A 7,476-nucleotide genomic window follows, 5' to 3' on the forward strand; every position below is an offset into this window, starting at 1 on the left:
CACAACATAAGCATTCAGAGCCTTTACTCAGTACTTTGTTGAAGCACCGTTGAAAGCGATTACAGCAACAAGTCTTCTTGGATATGACTCTACAAGAATGGCACACCAAGTTTCTCCCGTTCTTCTCTGCAGATCCTCTCAAGCTCTGTCAGGTTGGATGGGGAGCATTGCTGCACAGCTGTTTTCAGGTCTCCCCAGAGATGTTCAATCAAGTTCAAGTCCGGGTTCTGGCTGGGCCACTCAAGGACATTCATATTGTGCTTAGGGTCATTGTCCTGTTGGAAGGTGAACCTTCACCCCCGTCTGAGGCCCTGAGTGCTCTGGAGCAGGTTTTCATAAAGAATCTAATATTTTCCTCGATCCTGACTAGTCTACCAGTCCCTTCCGCAGAAAAACATTCCCACGGCATGATGCTGCCACCACCATGCTTCACCGTAGGGATGGTGCCATGTTTCCTCCAGACGTGACGCTTGGCATTCAGGTCAATCTTGGTTTCGTCAGACAAGAGAATCTTGTTTCTCATTGTCAGAGTCTTTAGGTGCCTTTTGGCAAACTCCAAGTGGGCTGTCATGTGTCTTTTACTGAGGAGTAGCTTCCATCTGGCGATTCTACCATAAAGGCCTGATTGGTAGAGTGCTGGGTAGATGGTTGTCCTTCTGGAAGATTCTCTCATCTCCACAGAGGAACTCTAGAGCTCTGTCAGAGTGACCATCAGGTTCTTTGTCACCTCCCTGACCAAGGCCCTTCTCCCCCGATTATTCAGTTTGGCCGGGCGGCCAGCTATAGGAAGAGTCTTGGTGGTTCCAAACTTCTTCCATTTAAGAATGATGGAGGCCACTTCTTTCTTGGGGAACTTCAATGCTGCAGAAATTTTTTGGTACCCTTCCCCACAAGCCTCGACACAATCCTGTCTCGGAGTTCTACGAACCTTTGACCTCATGGCTTTGTTTTTGCTCTGACATGCACTGTCAACTGTGGGACTTTACATAGACAGGTGTGTACCTTTCCAAATCTTGTCCAATTAATTTAATTGACCACAGGTGGACTCCAATCAAGTTGTAGAAACATCTCAAGGAGGATTAATGGAAACAGGATGCATCTGAGATAATTTTGGAGTCTCATAGCAAAGGGTCTGAATACTTTTGTAAATAAGAATTTCCAAAAAACTGTTTTTGCTTTGTCATTATGGGATATTATGTGTAGATTGCTGAGTATTTTTATTTAATTAATTAATTTTAGAATAAGGCTGTAACCTAACAACATTTTGAAAAAGTCAAGGGGTCTGAATACTTTCCGAATGCGCTGTATATGGCTTATGCGAGTACAGGCAGCATACAGTGTTTTGAGTGTGGCATACTTACCCACACATTGATGCGCCCCCCCCACAACCCCTGGGTCCACAGATGCAGGGAGAGGTGGGCAGGCAGCGGCAAAACAGCCCACTCAAGGGGAACACTACTGATACCCAGTCTACACGCTTAGAGAGTATTGAGCAACAGCACGTCCACGAGGGAGTAGTGTAGTGTCTACCGAGTCACAGACACCAGTTGTCACAAGCAATGAGGATGAAACCGGGGAACTGGTTTCCCTTATAGAGGAGGGGACGGTGATTAGTGCGAGTGGTGGTGTGCAGGGAGGGAGTGGTGAAAGTGATGTGACTGGGGCCAAGGCGGCTGCGACCACTGTTGAAGAAGAGGAGGAAATAGGAGACGTTTCCAACATCTCCGTCATCATGTCGGAGCCGGCTGGTGATAACTCGCTGTATACACTAGACTAGATCAGACTTTTGGATAGTCAGATAATGCAATTTTTTTTTGATGAAGGTAAGTTTGTAAGTTCAGCTGAAATGTTGCACAAGACTGTGGGGATAGATGAATTGGGTGAGAAAATGTATGATGATTTAATGATGATCATGCCTCACAGGGTGTCTCCTTTTCCTTGTCTGTTTAATTTTTTATGGTTGTCCTATAAAAGTTCTATATGGAGGCACTAAGGGTGGGCTCTTAAGATTAATGGGTAGAGGCATAGGATTAAGAGGGCTTTGGTTTCAAAAGTAATAAGACAGATGTAGATTTCCTACAGGAGATGAGGCTAATGAGGTTGACTGTGGGGTGACAATTGTGTTTTCATCAAGCTTTGTTATCTACAGCAGTGGTTGTTAAGGGGTGAGTTGTGTTGGTCAAAGCAGAGGTCATGGGAAGTTTGTTTTACTTTCTGAATTGTTATGCTCTGAATGGAGGTACAGAGTGTATTGCTGTATTTTATAAAATAAAGGAAACATTAAAGACAGTGTGACCAGGAGGGGTGTATGGTTTTGGGAGGGGAAGGGACTGGAATTGTACTGTCGATGTCATTGTTTATCGCACTGGTAAGGAGCCGCACCTTTGGTCAGTCACGAGTCTATCTAGTGTACTAATGGAGTTTGAGCTGTCGGATGTGTGGAGTGTCAAACACACAAACATTATGCAGTATACATGGGTAAAGATCTGGGAGGGTGACCACGGACAATGTGACTGTGTGCACTGCACAGATGCTTCAAGAACTTCTTCATTAAACCAGACTCTGTGCAGAGAGAGCTGTTTTTGGACTCTGACATTAGTCTTCAGGAACTGTTCACTGCAGTTATGCAGCTCTCCTCAGGCCGAGCCCCTGGTATTGATGGTTTGCCATCAGACTTCTACAAACATTTCTGGGGATGTATTGGCGGGATCCTTTCAGGAGGGTTCTCTTCCAGTGTCTTTCAAAGCAGGGGAATTTGGCTCTGTTGAAAAACTGCCTACCTGTAGCATTATTGTGTTCAGAATATAAGATCATGTCTAAGTGTCTCTCTAACAGGTTAAAGGAATATCTGGGGCTGTTGGTCCACAAGGACTAATCGTATTGTATACCTGATATATCTATTGTGGATTATTTATTTTTGTTAAGCGATGTTATGTATGTTTTTAAACTGTCAGATGTGAATGTTGGTCTGCTTTCTCTTGATCAGGAGAAGGCTTTTGATCATGTAGACCACCAGTATTTATTTGGAATGATGAATGGTTTTTTGTCTTTGGTGGGTTTACTGTACGCCGGGGCCTCATGTATGGTGAAGGTGGGTTGAGTTGCCCTATCACAGTCCAGAGGTATTAGACAGGGTTGCCAAATCTTGTGCCAGCTAAACTGTCTCGCAATTGAGCCATTGAATTGTTTACTACCAGTTAAGCGTACTGGTTTCTCCATGCCAGGGATGACTCAGAAAATAAAGCATGGGGTCGACTCGGGCACGCGCCTAAGCCCATAGTACTCTGATCGGCCACTTGCCAAAAGCGATAATGTGTTTCAGCCAGAGGCTGCCTCGATATCGTTCAGCTTTTTCCCGGGCTCTGAGAGCCTATGGGAGCCGTAGGAAGTGTCACGTTAGAGCAAAGATCCTCAGTCTTCAATAAAAAGAGCCAAGATGAACAACAACTTGTCCTACAGGCCACTTCCCATATAGAATCCTCTCAGGTTTTTGCCTGCCATATGAGTTCTGTTATACTCACAGACACCATTCAAACAGTTTTAGAAACTTTAGGGTGTTTTCTATCCAAAGCCAATAATTATATGCATATTCTAGTTACTGGGCAGGAGTAGTAACCAGATTAAATCGGGTACGTTTTTTATCCGGCCGTGTCAATACTGCCCCCTAGCCCTAACAGGTTAATAAAGTAAAAGATAGCGCCCACAAGGAAGTGTCTCATTAGCCCTGGTCAAGCTATATCTCTGCGTTATAGGAGAAACGGGATACACAAAAGACATCTGGCCATGCAGAAGACCTTGATGACATGGACTTGGAGGAAGACAGTAGAGTTGTATCATCAGTGCCTTGGGGAATTATGCTGTATCATCAGTGTCTGGAGGCGATCATCAGTGTTACCAGATGAAAGGGACGAGGAGTCATCCAGCAAGAAGCGGGGTACAATTGCATTACAAGGACAGGGCGAATCAGGCAAGGAGATAAGTTTGATAGTACCTTTGTCCTGGATATCTGCTATGAACTGTAACCCCCCCGTAGCTGTGGAGTGGTCCCTGTCTGATATTGAGCTTCACTTTTGGCCCAATTCACCTTAGCTTTTGGAGCACCTGAACGTTCTTGTTTCCTGTAATGTGTCATATGTTTGAGAAATTGAAGTAATAGGATTTTTAAGGTTTTGAAAATCGCGCCACAGGCTTCAAGTGGCTGTTACGTAGGTGGGACGAATTCGTCCCGCCTAGCCCAGAGAGGATAATGATGTGTGGCCATGGCAGCAGAGTAAGGGGCTTTTTTTAAATGTATTTTTAATTTAACCTTTATTTAACCTCTCTAGGGTCGGCGGGACGAAATCGTCCCACCTACTCAACAACCAGTTGAATCCCGTGGCGCGTTATTCAAATACCTTAGAAATGCTATTACTTCAATTTCTCAAACATATGACTATTTTACACCATTTTAAAGACAAGACTCTCGTTAATCTAACCACACTGTCCGATTTCAAAAAGGCTTTACAATGAAAGCAAAACATTAGATTATGTCAGCAGAGTACCCAGCCAGAAATAATCAGACACCCATTTTTCAAGCTAGCATATAATGTCACATAAACCCAAACCACAGCTAAATGCAGCACTAACCTTTGATGATCTTCATCAGATGACAACCCTAGGACATTATGTTATACAATACATGCATGTTTTGTTCAATCAAGTTCATATTTATACAAAAACCAGCTTTTTACATTAGCATGTGACGTTCAGAACTAGCATACTTCCGGTGAATTTACTAAATTACTCACGATAAATGTTCACAAAAAACATAACAATTATTTTAAGAATTATAGATACAGAACTCCTCTATGCACTCGCTATGTCCGATTTTAAAATAGCTTTTCGGTGAAAGCACATTTTGCAATATTCTGAGTAGATAGCCCGGCATCACAGGGCTAGCTATTTAGACACCCACCAAGTTTAGCACTCACCAAAATCAGATTTGCTGTTCTTCGTCAGAATGCACTCCCAGGATTTCTACTTCAATAACAAATGTTGGTTTGGTTCAAAATAATCCATAGTTATATCCAAATAGCGGCGTTTTGTTCGTGCATTCAAGACACTATCCGAAGTGTAAATAAGGGTCACGCGCACGACGCATTTCGTGACAAAAAAATTCTAAATATTCCATTACCGTAACTCACAGACACCATTCAAACAGTTTTAGAAACTTTAGGGTGTTTTCTATCCAAAGCCAATAATTATATGCATATTCTAGTTACTGGGCAGGTGTAGTAACCAGATTAAATCGGGTACGTTTTTTATCCGGCCGTGTCAACACTGCCCCCTAGCCCTAACAGGTTAATGTAACCACATGGTCCGATTTCAAAAAGGCTTTATTGCGAAAGCATAAAGTGAGATTATGTTAGGACAGTTCCAACACAAGAAAAAGCACACAGCCATTTTCCTAGCAAGGACAGGCGTCACAAAAAAACTGAAAACCAGCTAAAATTATGCACTAACCTTTGACGATCTTCATCAGATGACACTCCTAGGACATCATGTTACACAATACATGCATTTTTTTTTCGATAAAGTTCAGATTTAAATCCATAAACCCCATTTTACATTGGCGCATGATGTTCAGAGAATATTTTGCCTCCAATACTGCCGGTGAACAGCACAACAATTTACAAAAATACTCACCATAAACGTTGATAAAATATTAAACTGTTATTCAAAGAATTATAGATGAACATCTCCTTTATGCAAACGCTGTGGCAGATTTCAAAAAAGCTTCACGAGGAAAGGACACTTTGCAATAATCTGAGTACTGCGCTCAGAAAAATACACTAGGCAATACAGATACCATCCATTTTGGAGTCATCTAAAATCATAAATAGCATTAGAAATATTCACTTACCTTTGATGATCTTCATCAGAAGGCACTTCCAGGAATCCCAGGTCCACAGTAAATGTTGCTTTGTTCGATAATGTCCATAATTTATGTCCAAATAGCTCCTTGTTGTTAGCACGTTCAGTTAGCTACTCCAAGTGTAGGAAGCGAGCGGAAAATGTCACGACGAAAAGTTAAAAAAGTTATATTTACGTTTGTTCAAACATGTCAACGTTGTATAGAATCAATCTTTAGAGCCTTTATCACTTAGAACTTCAATAATATTCCAACTTAATGTTTGCAATATCTTGAAAAATGTTTTGGAACACAGCTAACTCTCACGTGAATGCACACCAATGAACACCAGTACCTTCCTGAGTCAACAACTTCCAACTTCCTCTGTTCGCTCTCTGTTCATCATAGATGCCTCAAACTACTTTCTAAAGACTGTTAACATCTAGTGGAAACCTTAGGAAGTGCAAAATGAACCCTAAGTCACTGTGTGTTCGATAGGCAATGACTTGAAAGGACTACAAGCACCAGAATTCTCACTTCCTGGTTAGATTTTTCTCAGGTTTTTGCCTGCCATATGAGTTCTGTTATACTCACAGACATCATTTAACCTGTTAGGGCTAGGGGGCAGCATTGACACGGCTGGATAAAAAACATACCCGATTTAATCTGGTTACCACTCCTACCCAGTAACTAGAATATGCATATACTTCTTACATATGGATAGAAAACACCCTACATTTTCTAAAACTGTTTGAATGGTGTCTGTGAGTATAACAGAACTCAAATGGCAGGTCAAAACCTGAGAGATTCCTTTACAGGAAGTGGCCTGTCTGACCATTTGTTGAACTTCTTTTCCATCTCTATCATTTACTAAGGATCTCTGCTCTAACGTGACACTTCCCACGTCGTCCATAGGCGCTCAGAGCCCGGGAAAAAACAGAATGTCGTCATTCCAGCCCCAGGCTGAAACACATTATCGCCTTTCTCAAGTGGCCGATCAAGAGACACTAGCTTATGCGCGTGACCCCGACCGCCCCCGCCTTTGGGATTTTTTCCTCTGTTTGCCGAAAAGGAGATTCCCTGTCGGAATATTATCGCTTTTCTACGAGAAAAGTGTCGTAAAAATTGATTTTAAACAGCGGTTGACATGCTTCGAAGTACGGTAATGGAATACTTAGAATTTTATTGTCACGAATTGCGCCAAGCGCGTGACACTTCTTTACTATTTCGGATAGTGTCTGGAACGCACGAACAAAACGCCGATATTCGGATATAACGATGGATTATTTTGGACCAAACCAACATTTGTTATTGAAGTAGCAGTCCTGGCTGTGTATTCTGACGAAGACAACAAAGGTAATGAAACTTTTATAATAGTAAATATGATTATGGTGAGTGCTAAACTTGCCGGGTGTCTAAATAGCGAGCCCGTGATGCCTGGGCTATGTACTTAGAATATTGCAAAATGTGCTTTCACCAAAAGCTATTTTAAAATCGGACATATCGAGTGCATAGAGGAGGTCTGTATCTATAATTCTTAAAATAATTGTTATGCTTTTTGTGAACGTTTATCGTGAGTAATTTAG

This window comes from Salmo salar, chromosome ssa29, assembly GCF_905237065.1.
Source record: "Salmo salar chromosome ssa29, Ssal_v3.1, whole genome shotgun sequence".
Taxonomy (NCBI): domain Eukaryota; kingdom Metazoa; phylum Chordata; class Actinopteri; order Salmoniformes; family Salmonidae; genus Salmo; species Salmo salar.